Source organism: Schistocerca gregaria, chromosome 7 (assembly GCF_023897955.1).
Source record: "Schistocerca gregaria isolate iqSchGreg1 chromosome 7, iqSchGreg1.2, whole genome shotgun sequence".
In the NCBI taxonomy this organism is placed as follows: Eukaryota; Metazoa; Arthropoda; class Insecta; order Orthoptera; family Acrididae; genus Schistocerca; species Schistocerca gregaria.
Window position 1 is genome coordinate 154,795,460 of NC_064926.1, and position 15,365 is coordinate 154,810,824.

Below are 15,365 nucleotides of genomic sequence, written 5' to 3' on the forward strand. Positions count from 1 at the left end.
CTTCTAACAAACTCATGCTAGCAGCTGTTCGTGTTTCAAATTCTGGAATATTCCATTCGTCTTCCCTGGTGAAGGAATTTCGGAAAAACGCGTTCAACAACTCCGCTTTAGCGGCACAGTCGTCGGTAACAGCACGATCGGCGCTGTGCAGCGAAGGTATTGACTGCGTCTTGCCGCTTGTGTACTTTACGTGCGACCAGAATTTCTTCGGATTTTCTACCAAATTTCGAGACAATTGTTCTCTGTGTAACCTATTAAAAGCATCTCGCATTGAAGTACGTGCCAAATTTCGCACGTCTGTAAATTTTAGCCAATCTTCGGGATTTCGCGTTTTTCTGAACTTTGTATGCATTTTCCGTTGCCTCTGCAACAGCGTTCTGACCTGTTTTGTGTACCATGGGGGATCAGTTCCATCTCTTACCATTTTATGATGTATGAATCTGTCAATTACTGTTGCTACTATATCTTTGAATTTGAGCCACATCTCGTCTACATTTACATAGTCAGTTCGGAAGAAATTGAGATTGTCTCTTACGAAGGCTCTTAGTGACTCTTTACCCGCTTTTTAAAATAAAATTATTTTGCGTTTGTTTCTGGTGGATTTGGAAGAAACGGTATTGAGCCTAACTACAACGACCATGTAATCACTAATCCCCGTATCAGTCATAATGCTCTCTATTAGCTCTGGATTGTTTGTGGCTAAGAGGTCAAGTGTGTTTTCGCAACCATTTACAATTCGCGGGGGTTCGTGGACTAACTGCTCGAAATAATTTTCGGAGAAAGCATTTAGAACAATCTTGTAAAATGTTTTCTGCCTACCACCGGTTTTGAACAAGTATTTTTGCCAATGTATCGAGGGAAGGTTGAAGTCCCCACCAACTATAACCTTATGAGTGGGGTATGCATTTGTTAGGAGACTCAAATTTTCTCTGACCTGTTCAGCAACTATATCATCGGAGTCTGGGGGTCGGTAGAAGGAGCCAATTATTAACTTAGTTCGGCTGTTAAGTATAACCTCCACCCATACCAATTCGCACGCAGTATCTACTTCGACTTCACTAAATGATAAATCAATGCGCATTAGGGTTGCAGACAGTGAAAAAAGGTCCGGACAAGACAACGCATTAAGTGATTACCGAGAGATCCTCTCTACGCACTGGGATTCAAAATGGAATTGGGAAGTTCGAACTAATGGACGATTTGCAGACTGCTCCTGGGAGAGGCCAATGTCCAACTGCACCAAAAATTGTTCAAATGGTTCAAATCTTTCTGAGCACCTATGCGACTTAACTTCTGAGATCATCAGTCGCCTAGCACTTAGAATTAATTAAACCTAACTAACCTAAGGACATCACACACATCCATGCCCGAGGCAGGAGTCGAACCTGCGACCTTAGCGGTCGCTCGGTTCCAGACTCTAGCTCCTAGAACCGCACGGCCGCTCCGGCCGGCCATAAATTGTTGAAGTTACTGTTGCCATGACTGAGAATGCTGGAGACTATGTGCGCTCTTCATGCAGTGCACTAGCCGTCACTGCAGCAGAACGTTTCACGATCTACCATTTGAAAACTGCTGCACACAATTGCGAAATGCTATCTGTACTGCGGTTCAATGCAGTCGCGCATACAGATGATCGTCACGTTGACGGATGTTGTAACCTGTAATGACAACGTACGCAGTTATCAAATTTTAGTTTCTCGTTTGAAAACTAAAATGTGTTTGTTTGAATGGTTTATTCGTTATTTCTCTTCCGTCTGTCCTTTCAGATGTTTCCATAACATTTCATTCTCCTACGAGCACCCTTTTTTTCATGAGGTCACTGTCAAGTAGCGAAATTTTAATTATAATCACTATATATTACGTGGTTAGTAATAAGACAGAAATTAAGAGGAAATCAGCATTTTGCAACCTCAATGCTGGAGGTAGAAGTAGTTATCTAGCTTTATATTCTAGTGCACAACTATATAACATACTGCCACTCGATATCCGAATTTAAAAATACCTAGGTATTCGAAAAAGCAGCAAAATAGTAACTCAGTGGCGTATCATTCTACAAGGTAACAGAAGAGTTGGACTCTGCAAATGTAAATCCCATACTGTTCTACAATTTTTGTTAGATAGCTACTGAGTTTTCCAGTATGTACTCAGCTGTGTAAAGTTATATAAAGGTTGGTTTTAAGCACCAAATAAACACAGCAATTTTTTTGTATGGGAGAGGACCAATGGCTTTTTCAGCGTATCTGCTTTCCTCCTAACATACATCTGTATACTAATTACGATAATTATTGGTTAGAGTAGATTAGCGCTTGTCATAATTTGTAGTCAGTATACTTTACGTAAGCACCCAGGTGTGGTTGCTTCAGCGTAGCCGGCCGTTGTGCCCGAGGGGTTCTAGGCGCTTCAGTCTGTAGCCGCGCTGCTGCTACGATCATAGGCTCGAATCCTGCATCGGGCATGGATGTGTTTCATGTACTTAGTTTACTTACGTTCAACTTGTTCTAAGTCTAGGGGACTGATGACCTCAGATGCTAAGTCCCATAGTGCTTAGAGCCATTTGAACCATTTGAGCTCCAGCCTATTAATGAACGACTCCATTCTTTTCACATATCGATGGGCTCTCCTTCATAATGGTATTTGCGGAACAAGATAAGTGAATGGATGAATGTATGAGTATGATTTATTCACGTTGTCTCCGTGCCTGGGAGAGCTAGACGAATGAGTGATTAACGCCCTAATGCGGAGGGTGCGGATGAACGGAGGCTTACTTGTTTTTGAGTAACAGTGACGGTAGGTGCAGATTTGACTCGAAGCTACCAACGCCCCTGAAGCTACCAACGCCGCTGACTCATACTTCAGTCAACTGACACGCGCTTCCGGGCACTTACAGGGCTACTTGCTGTTTTCACCTTTGTTCACGATCCCCACGATAAGTTGTGACCAATGTTTGGACCACTGCCGCTAGATACACATGTAAGTTCAGGTCTGAAAATTATTTATTCGTTCTATAGTATCTGTGATATAACGCATATCATGTTTTGATGTGACAAATTAGTTGCACGTGCAAGTGAATTCGAAAATACTGTTTGGGGAAAGTAAGCGTAATTAGGCGTCTGTATTCCTTTGTCGACGCATGCAGGAGATGAGCTCATTTGAAGTGAAATGGAATAATTCCACTCATACGTAGTACCAAAGTACTTCAATAGCAGATCGTGTTTGTTTAATTTGTTACAAGTTGCCGATAATTCATACGGTTTTGTCTGATTACATTTTTATTGCGATGTTGAAATTTCTCAGTTTTCATTTTATCTGTGATGGATTCCCAATGCTTTATGCTCCACGAAATGCAAGCGGAGATTTCAGAGATAGTCTGATCCATGGAGTTGGACTGTGAGAAATTGAATAATCCCGTAATAAAGAAAGACGTCTACTAGAATTCAAATCCATAAAATATGTAATTATTTGAAATGTGTATCACCAGGTATTTTTACTTTTATAAATCCTATCAATATTTCATCAAAACTTTAAATAAATCTTGACTGAATTAAGAAAATAAACGTTCACTTTGCCAGATGCCTGTTAAAAATATGTGACATACCCATTTATAACTGACGGGTATGACACATCTTAGATTTGGTCTTAAGTACTTTATAACACTTCGTTACTGGTTTTTGATTTTATACTTCAAGCAGAAATTTATTCCATTATTAAGGCATTAAATTTCCTCTTGCGCGCAGTAAATAGTCTAATCTTGTCTTCACGATCACCATAAGGCAAATACGGAGGGAGCAATAATACATTTCCGATTCTTGACACAGTTTTAGTAATTGACTTGTTTAAACAGTGTCTCGCAATATAATTGGACTTACATTCAGTCGATTGGTAGTTCAGGTACACAGCGTTTCTGAACACTCCTCTATGCGCCAAACAAAGCTGTGATCATACGTTTGCTCATTTTTTTATATTTTTTATATTTCGTATTTGGTATTATAGAATGAGACGTATGAGTATTTGGTAAGTATTTCCCTTTGTAGACTGACTGCTTTTCCACAATGTTTCACCATTGCAGCATATTGCCCACCTGCTTAATTACGACCCACTCCATGCTATAGTTCTGTCTGACTTTTAAGCAGCTCTTTTTAAAATCTGTAGGCGAAACCCTTTCCTTATTTATTTGTTACCTAGTCATAGACATTTATCCTTCTGAAAAGTCGATGGTGTCATAGCAGCCCCAATATTTCTCTCATCCTGTCGGAAACACTCCCTCTCCCTGTTTCCCCGACTACAACTGAAGGGGAGAACCATAGAATAACCGAATTCCCAGTCACACAGACAAAACAGCTTTCTCAAAAATTCCAAACATCATTCCAGGAAGAGGCAAGGGAGTAAACACTTCATTTGTGGACTGCAGACAAATTTGTTGTGAACCACATGACTTGCAACATCAATATTATTAAAAAAGATATTACAACTCTGAGAGATTACAGCATCCAAGATCTGAAGCTCCTGGAGAGATGTAACCGTGTGAGGGGGCGCAGTGATCAGCACACTGGACTCGCATTCTGGAAGAATACAGCTCAAATCCGCTTCCAACCATCCTGATTTCGCTAAATCAATCCTGGCAAATGCTGGGATGGTTCCTTTGAAAAGACGCTGCCGATTTTGTTGCACGTTCTTGAAATAATCCGAGGTCGTTCTCTGCCTCTGATGACCTCGTTGTCGTCGAAACGTTAAACTCTAATCTTTCTTTTTTCCTTCCTTTCTTCCGTCTTTCATTCTTCCTGAGTGCCTAAGTTCTCGGTACAAGACTGTCAACAACACGAGATTTACTACATGGACAAGCACTGTATGTTGTGTGATACCACGTTGAGGGTAGGTTTTCTTCTTAGACACAGATTAGCGAGTTTCATTTACAGTGTATGTGTGGTTTGTCAATAAGAAATGCAGAAAGGTTCTCAGCATCCCAACTAAATCATAATTTAAGTTAAATGTTTCATAAAGTACGTATAAATGACGTGGTTTTATTTATTTATTTTCTATTTTGGCTTTCATGCAGCAAAACGTTTGTTGTACACTCTTGAGAAAGAGAAGCTCACCCGTGAGCGATGTACCGTCTGGTATTGAAGACTTGGATTAGGATCAGTGATAGACAACGCGTTCACCATATGGCTATGTATAATACAAACTTGGCTCTAACTGGACCTCCAGATCTTCTATATTCTTGATCAGTACCTGCATTTGGTGTTAAGACTGACGCCTCACCGGGACGATGAAACCAAGCTACATTTACAGTTAACAATTTGGACTGTTCTTTCATCGATTTTCAGGAATTAGTGGAGCAATCCTCAGATTCATGCCACAAGAAGACCAGCCATAGCTTCAGTAATACTACTTCTTTGAATTATTTTCAAAAAATACAATTTTTTTATTTAGATATGTAACAACTTTAGGTATATTTTCTTATTTTATAAATGTGTATAGTTCCTCCCGCCAGGGGTTCGAGTCCTCCCTCGGGCATGAGTGTGTATATTGTTCTTAACATAGGTCAGTTTAAGTTTCTTGAAGTATTGTGTAAGTCTAGGGACCGATGACCTAAGCGGTTCGGTCCCTCAGGATTTCACACACTTTTTTTTGAATGTGTATAGTTATTTTCTAGAATACAGCAGTATAAATTAATCCAAAGAGCTATTTTTTACTATACAGATTACCGCCTACAATTCTTCTGATTTTTTTCAGTTACAGTTTTTAACGATAAAATTGTTTTTGGAGTCATAAGTATTAGATCCTGGATATGTTGTGATAGCTGCAGTATTTCCGAATCGGATCTCCACATACCAGAACATATTTACAGAGAGCAGTGTAGCTTGTCGTTATATCTTCACGTAAGAGAACATGCAAACAGCTACACAAGATTTGGATATGCAAGTCATATTGTGACTGAGACGGTACAGTACTCTTATAAAATTTCAGAAGATATAGCGCGCTAGCGAGATATTTACTGTTACACATCCCTAAATCCTTCTGTAAATATGTGGTAAATATTGACTCATGGTGTGTGACTCTGTAGACGTAACGGTGTCTTTAAACTTGGATAAACTTCATTACCTTTCTAACACAAAACTTGATTAAGTTTCAGGATACAAGTCTATTGGCCATTAGCATTCTGGCAACCAAATTTTCCTTACACTTTTCTGAAAGTATACTTTGTTCGTTTCATGCACGAAGTCCTATGTGCATGGATGTCACAGTACTAACATTACTACTGACGTAGTAGTACCTTGACAACGTGTTGGCTGCTTCAGAAGACTGACATTTACTGTTGTGTCCTGTTTAAAGGATCGGACTGAGCAGTAAAACAGACTCTGTTGTTGGCGTTTATTTATATTGGCTCGCCTCTTAAATGGTATACCTCCGATACCAAAAAAGTAATCTAAGTCAGTGGCACAAACGCGATGTGAGGTAACTTGACTGATCTGTTCATCTGCTCTCACTTTGTAGTGGTTCTGTAAGTCCGTGTCAATAGAAAAGGTAGCCTTCCCCCAATGTATTAAACTGAAAGTCTGCGTGTATAATTCTGCGTTTTACGGGACATGAATTGAAATCTCCACTTTACAGGTCCTCATGATACGTATGTAACTGACTGCGTATTGTTATAATCCCGCAGCTCTGGGGAGGCTCCCATAATTTACTTTAATTTACAGCTTGAATTACTAAGAATAAACAGCTATCCTAGCCTGCAAGCGTCGCCTGATCATCGTTTCAAAACTACGTCTTTTTAAAGTAAATATAAAAACTAGAAACACACTTGGTGATTTTTGTTTTATAGGCAGTAGGGTTTGGTGCAAGTTACATTTCTCCGCCTAACATTTCGATTTCCAAGGCTGAAGATAAGTGATGATTGGAAGAATAAACGTTATGCACAGAAACGTGCCTTGGATCATGGCCTAATGCCCGTAAAACAACTACAAGAAAGTACGCAAACAACGACCGTGAAATTCTGTGTTGTGCGATTAACAACGCACTCTTGAAATTAGTTCATCAAACCTCTTTACAGTGTAAATGCTGAATATATTTAAATAGTGATACATTTTTCCATAAAATTACGAATATTGCGCCTAGTTGTAGTACCTATGAAATCTCTCTTTCTATATTTAAAGCAATGTGTCAATGCAGCGTTAGCCTGGTGCTACCAAAAGTGTTCAAATCAGTTGCAATACGAAGCAACGACCTACTTTATAACAACGCAACCTTAATTTTCTTTATTCGAATAGTGTTGGCTGCGGATATAGCCTTATCGAAATCCTTGAACCTTGCTTCACATTCTCTCTCGCATCCTCTGCATTTTTTCACGTACTCACTCGTCTTGGATGCGATGCTGGATGACAGATATTCTATGTCCACCGTTAATATCAAATCTACTTTACTGTACACTTAAATGAAAGAAATTTTCCCGCAAATCTCCTTTTTTCTATCAGCAACGAATCCATTTCTCATGAATCTCCTCTCCGTTTAAATTAATATCTCATGGAAAATAGTAATAATTTCGTGTGGCTCAATGGCGTGAGGCAAGTCTTCTTTCATTTAGGCGCCACTTCCTTGACTTGCGTGTTACTCACCAACCCCAGTTGTCCAACCGCCAGTTTAACGTGGAATGCGTTTCTGGAAAATCTCCATATCACTCAAAAGAGTATCAGTCCGTTTCAAGGCTTTACCGCTACACCACCAAAGGAAGCAGATGTAACCTGTTGGCTATGACTTGGCTGTGACTGACAGCCAACTACCTGCCAATAAACATGTCCTAGTCCAGTTATGATTGATTACCTCTTTTCGTACGTGTGATAACATTTTGTTAATTTTTGCCTTGTTCGGAGGTGACAGTGATCATCGGCGAACACGTCACTTTTGACAATAAAGCTTATTTCAGTCAAATGAAGTACTACATTTTTGAGTGGCTAAGCTGGCTTTGAAGTACACGAGTATAGAGTCTTTCATTTATTGTTATTGCATCCTCCAACACGGATGGGAGTGGGCTGTTAGTGGTTAAAACTCACCGTTCTTGACCAAAACGATATGAAACATTTTAAAAAATATTAATTTTCTTAAGGCGTTAAAAACTCATTGATTTTCAAAAAATAAAACAATCATTATAAATTTTGTTCGGAAAGAGTTAAGTGTACTTTGTTCAAAATATTTTTCCAGGGAACAATGAACTCATTTGCTTGTGTAGGCCGCCACACGTGAAGATATTAAAAGATTGTAAGTTCGTGGGTGTTGTGTAGTATGGGTTTTATGTGTGTCGATATTCAGTTGAGAAATTTAAGAGGCTGATGAGGGAGGGTTTCCGAACCACGCCTGAGGATGCGGCTGGAGAGAGGTGGTGAGGACAGGAGCTCTGACGAGGGAAGAAGGGTCGGATTCTGCTAGGTCTGCAGCGCCAAATGAAGCCATCAGCGAAGAATGGTAGGTTAAGTCCATCGCTTCCACGCTACGCCATTGTTGAAAGGTGCGAGAGCACGGAAAACACTAAATAAAGCATCCATTTCTTGCATGGAACGATGTTCAGATTTAACTTCCCAGTACATTTTCAGGTCAATAACAATATAATAACAATAATCTTCCAACCCTGTACTTATTTTCTATCAGAACTATTGATTTACTGCTATTTCCATATTTTTTTACTAGTGTCACGAAAATAAATTAAAATTTGAGATATAGTTCCGAAATGATTTAATGTTACACAAATGAAAAGTTACGTACATCAGTGATACTGTTTAATCTATGTAAACACAAAAGAATTTGTTTTTTTTGTTTGTTTAGTATTTCCCTACCAGATTTTGATTTATTGTTAATTCTCGAACATTAAGCAATTACTACTTAAAATTGAAGACATGTTGGCTTCATTAAGCAACTGTCATCCATTTTTGATGATTAATATTGCTATTTGTTAATAAATATGGAATTTAAATGAAAGTGAAGAAAAGTTGATAAAAGTGAGATTAGAACTAGTGACTTTACGACTGCAAGTATTTTATGCTACACATGTTTTTCCCCTCAGAAATCACTTTACAGACACTTCATTTTGTTTACTAAATAATTTTATGTAACAATTACAGTTCCATGTAAAATAGGCTACCCACAGAACGAAAGACAAAAACCAATTAACATTTTATAAATGTAAGAGAAGCGCAGTGCAAATTTCATTCTTCTTTCCTCAATAGGTGCTTACAAATCAGCATTCCTTCTCATACATGCATCACCATATTCGTCCTTTTTAACTCATCAGATAACATTCTTGATCCTGTTGCACTTTCAATTTATAACCATTAAGCGGAGGTACCGATGAAATTCAGCCCGGTCGTAAAATAATCGCAGCGGGCTGACAATTTCTTTCATAACATTTCTAGGCATGTTGAATTCAGTGGGTGAATCCAATTTGCTCAACTAAGTATTTTTTCACTTTTAAATCTTTGAGTTTTGGAAAAATCTTTTTTTTTTTTCAAACCCATACGTGTAGTTGATGGTTATCATGGAATGTATTCACAAAAATGTTTTAGCCAAAACTGTTGAAAGTAGACGAAGGAATAGCATTTTTTTGTTATGGCCACTTTGATTTTTTCAAAAAGTTGAAGTATAGTCAGTTTTCTAACGCTAGATATCTATGTCTAGTACAGAAATTTAATAGAAATCTTAATGTTATATGAATTTGTCTATATACGTGCATAAACCGTACGTACATACGTAACCGTGTTTCCATATGTGCCTAATCTACATGTACATCCGAAATCAGCTTAAATAAATGTCAACTGCTGGAAAGTAAATATTTATAGACGTTTCTGGTCCAGTATGGGTGGCGGTGAGTTGAGAGGTTCATAGCGCGAACAGGTGATCGACATATCGACATTCGAACACAGTCCAGTTACTTTACATTACATTATTTATACCACGATACAGACACACAAACAAAAATACACACACACACACACACACACACACACACACACACACACACACACACACACACACACACATTGCAGTCTTCCAACCCTAACCCGACGAGGAAGGCCTGTGATTGATGACAGCATGCCGCCTGGCAAGCAGTAAAGATCCACATTTATTCCACGTGGCCAGCTACGCCTATGCCCGATGACCCTTCGTGTGGACGAAGCAGAGACGGGAATATGTGATTAATATGTGAACTGAAAATAAAGAATGCATTTTTCAAACTTGTCAAGACTTCTTTTATTTATTATTCTTTGAGACTGGGCCAAACATTGTATAATGTCGTAGTAATTCTATTTTACGCCGAAGTCCTGTCACCTATTATGAATAAAGAATTTTTATAATTGATTTACACTTTTCGTATGTATATAAGGTTAGGAAGGTCAATTAGTTTCAATTTGTCTGAAGGAATTATAATGGCAGAAACGAAAAAATAATACTCCTCTGTAAATTTTAAAATTTTTTGGCTGAGGACATATTTATGAATACAATCCATGATGAACAACAACAACGCTAAGTATGGATTTGAAAAAAAATATTGATTTTTTCAACAATCTAACACTGTGAAGCGATGAAAAATGTTTGTTTAGCAAACTGGATCTACCCACTGAATTCAGTAGTCCAAAATATGTTATAAAACACTTTCAGTCCCTTGCGACTTTTTTGCGACCGGGTTGAAATTTCACCGATACTTTCCCTTAAGAAAGTTTTCCCTCACAGATGAAACGTGAAGAAAAATATAAATAGTTCATATGTTCACCAATGTTCAATAATTTTGGTTGTTGTTCCGCGTCAGTTGCATTAAATTCTGCTACTGTAAGCAGTATTAACAAATTACAAATATTATGTACTTATCAGCGTTCGGCAATGTGCACTTCAAAGGCGACTTTTTCGAGTTTTCTTGAGGACTGCTTCATACTGTTTTAGGTAATTATTGTTCAGGAAGAGAGCCACAAAACTTATTTGTAGTAAAAAAAACTAGGTCCTCTTTTATAATGTTTTTTTCAACATATGGTCACTGTACTGTGCGAATTGGCCATTAACTTGAACAAAATAACGCGGAACTGAAAAGTCAGCCGCTTTTAAGAACTGATGAAGAAATCTGTGTCACATAAAAGGACTCGTGAATGGTTAAGCCTTCAGTGGTCTCAACAAAGGATAGTCAGGTTCGAAGAACTAGCAGAAGTCTCAGTTGAAATCGAAATTTTAAATTTTCCATTCACATTAAGTAGCTACAAGAGTTCATATGTGTACATGTCTTTTATGTGATAGCTGATTCTGCAAAATGATTCTTCAAGGCGTAACACTTACCTACATGCCACACACCTGTTTGAGGAAATAAATATATTCTCGTCTGCTTGCTAACGTATTTGTTTAAATAGACAAAGAACTATCCTGACCTGCATAAATAATATTTCCTTCTTTTTTTCAGGTACGTACATTTCTTTTTCTATCGATTCCGGAGTCCTCAATATCGCAGAAAACGAAAAATCGGTAAGTACCAATCAAAAGCATTGACTTTTCCCTGCGATTGCAACGTCATAGTCTAAACAAAATATATTGCTCTTGCAGTCTGCTATTCTGTCTGCAGCATATTGTTTGCAACATTTTCGGCCTAATATTTGATTCCACTTTATTCGATGATCCCTTCTTTGCATTCTTAAGCAGTTCATGAAAATATGTGATCACGAGAAGCATACTCTTCTTCGCATTCTTAAGCAGTTCATGCAAATATGTAATCACGGTGCACCCTATGAATAGGGCTTGTTTCGTAAACGACACGATTCTAATGGTGAAGCCTTTAGTCGATGAACTCCTTCGTACTTGCGGTTATGTACACTGCTGTAAAGAAAATGGAATACCTAAATCGACAAGGTCGTTTTATTTTCAAGTGTGTTGTAAGTGACGTGCACTTAAGTATCGTTTATGGAATGAATAGAGCCCAGAGCGTGATCCAGATGGCTAAAAGAGCCACACGTAAATGGAAATGCTATCTGACATTAAAATGAAAGTAAAAGATTGGGTCGCCACTAACTCTAACCACACGACAGACAAGAGGTTCGACTTAGTTGGAAAATTAATTAATTTAGTCTTAAGGAAAAACTCACGGAAGAACATTCATTGCAATGTCATTCATACTAAATGGAATGTAATTATTAATATGATCCACTGATTGTTCATATGAATTAAATATTGAAATGAAGTAAAATGTGTGTGAACACTGTGAATAAGAGCAGCTTGCAGCAAAATCCCTGAAAACAAGATCCATTCTGAAGAATTTGTTTTAAATAAAAATGGAAAACTAATTATTGGTCCCGTGTGCATGGAAACACTATAGATGTGCTAATAAGGAAACTACGAGGCAAATCGCGTAGGTAAAGGAGACGTACTATTGGTACATTGGATAAGACTTGAAACAAACTTATTTGTCTCTTAAGACGTTGAAATAGGACGTCTATATAACTGCTGTTGCCTGGTAACTACGTACGATTGCTTGTGAAACTGTATACGATTCAAAACAGAATCTCTTAATTTAGAATAGCGGTCGTAATTAGAGGGGGACGGGTACTGACATTCAGACCCACATTCACTCAAGAATAGCAAGGATGGCGCCAACACCAACAAGCAATGAAGCTAGGAGTTTTGTTCCGCAGTGTTGATAAATGACTAAACAAAATAGTAAATCTGAATATCACTGTTGCATTTAAAGTTGAATCTCGGTTTGGAGAAACCGTCTCAACGAGGGCCACACATACAAGCTTACGCGCTTAATATGAAACCACCAACCACAAACGCAACTGAATAATCCACACAGAATATATTTAATATCCCAAAATCAGAGCAATAAGTAAACTCTAGGACTGAGACAGGGGGCCACGGGAAAGTTAGGCTCACAGTTTACTCATGTGGCCACGTGGTTGGCGGACACACAATTTCTACATACCGTGGCCAAATTTTAGCAGCATTAAACCACGCAGCCGCGAACAATTAACATTTTACAGAAGTCACATTTGAATAGACAAAGGGTAATGGCAGAGGGCCAATAAACTCTAATTAACCAACGTGGATGGTTTCCAACGGACATAAAGTAATGAAACGAAGAAAACTCACAAAGAGGCAAAAACTATCAAAATTTGAAAAAGATTAGAATGTACACACACACATTCGCAGGCACAGAAACATTCACACTGAATCGAGGGCGCATTTCCTACGTGAGATTACTTCAGCATGTGCAACAAAAATGGTTCAAATTGCTCTGAGCACTATGGGACTTAACGTCTATGATCATCAGTCCCCTAGAACTTAGAACTACTTAAACCTAACTAACCAAAGGACATCACACTACACCCAGTCATCACGAGGCAGAGAAAATCTCTGACCCCGCCGGGCAACATATGCAACACCTTTGTGCTACGTTCTTCTTCCTGACCAAAGTCTGCATTAGGAATCAAACTTAAGTCTGCAAAAGCCTAGCATTCCCTGCTGCGATGCAGTAAAACAATCGTTACAAAACAAGATGCGAGTCCAAAAGCTAAACGCTCCCCTCTCGCTATGAGACAACGCGCCACGCAGTTAAATCTACTCACCCTTCTCCGAAGACACCTCGGCTGCAGACCCTCGGAGAGCTGGAAGCACACTGCCCAACTCTCACTAAAACTGGTCCCACACGACCCCATGGACAGGAAAGCCAAGAGATGAGGCTTCCGCCACCAACCTAACACCGGTAACTTTCACACAAATGGAACAAACCTCTTCCCTACCTGAAAACTACAAGGGTTGGCCATTCTGTAAGACTACCGCTGATTCTCTGCAGCAGATTAAACCACCGTACGGCAAAATGAAACACACCCACATTCATTCACTCACGCATGCCAGAGAGTATTGGAATAGAACAAGGGATAAACATTTTATGGAATCATATCGTGAGTTGGGTTACATATAAAAACATGGAAGAATTATAATGGCGTTAAAGACGCATTTGCAAGACTGTAAGGAACCAACATAAAAACCGTATGATGCTTGCGAATCGTAGAAAGGAATAGGTTACGGCTAGATAGAATCATAACTCAGTCTTCTCTAGTACGAGTTTAGGAACGAAAGCACCAGAATTGTTCTGTAGGATGCAAAGTGCACTGGAAAGCAAATAAAATGATAATGAAAGGGGACTCTAGGACCCTTTAAACAATATGACAGTTAGTTAAGTTGTAGGAGTATATGACAAAAAAATCAGCCCCTATGATACAGGCATGTCACAATAAAGGGTGCTCTAACACTGGCATCAATACAGAGTATATCTGCCTCTACCGGCAACGCAGACGTGTATTATATCATGAAAAAAACCGGAAAGTTTCCGAATAGCATCCTTCGATAAGAAGTTATAAGCAGCTGGCCCCTTTTGAAGCAATACACCAATGATTCTCTGGAAAACGAGTATGTTCTCGGTTCAACATGTCACATACAAGTTAAACTGGCCACAGATATGGTGGTCTAGCTCGCTAGGGCAGTTGTACACCATGAGAACACGTTGCACCCCTGCGAACGTATGTGGTGGTACATTGTACTCCTGAATAGGCACATCGCCTTCTTGTCGAAGAGATACCAGTAGCACGGGTATAACAACCTGTGGAATGTAGCCGTCATTTTACAATGCATAAACATTAAATAAGACAAATAGTTGTAACATAACCCCCGACAACATGAAGCCTGCAGCGGGACCTGTTTCTCGCGGTCGAATGGACTTCGGAATAGGCCGCTCACCAAGTCTGCGTCGTACAGGTGCACTGCATCCACACGCAAGCAGACACTGCTCTTACCACTGAAGGCAACAGAGTTCCATTCCATTTTAAATTCGACTCTACCACGAAGCCAGAGTAGCCATGGTTAGCGGTGTTATAGTGTCTGTGGTACCTGCCGGCCGCGGTGGTCTCGCGGTTAAGGCGCTCAGTCCAGAACCGCGGGACTTCTACGGTCGCAGGTTCGAATCCTGCCTCGGGCATGGATGTGTGTGATGTCCTTAGGTTAGTTAGGTTTAAGTAGTTCTAAGTGATTGATGACCACAGATGTTATGTCCCATAGTGCTCAGAGCCATTTGAACAATTTTTTTGTCGTACCTGGCCAGAGGAACACGTAATCCTAGTCCTGCTGTAAGCACACGGTTCCCAATGAGCCTTGATGAGAAATCGGGTGTAAAATATGCCCACATTTCTTCCCTGTATCAAGTTAGCTAGGCTACTGCTGTTTTCATACCGTGTAGATCTTGTACGTGTGTACTATATAGACGTCCAAATTTTGGTCCACGGAAGTGGGGCTGTTAGTAGCCATACATCACCACATATGCAGCAACCCATCTGTACGTCAATCCAGCTTCC

The 15,365-nt window shown here is 39.3% G+C and overlaps 1 protein-coding gene across 1 annotated transcript in view; it reads left to right on the top strand.

The window, feature by feature from the left end:
- The window catches only part of LOC126281509 (hemicentin-2-like), a 2,121,475-nt gene that overhangs the window by 319,984 nt on the left and 1,786,126 nt on the right, over positions 1-15,365 (top strand). The window lies entirely within an intron of this gene.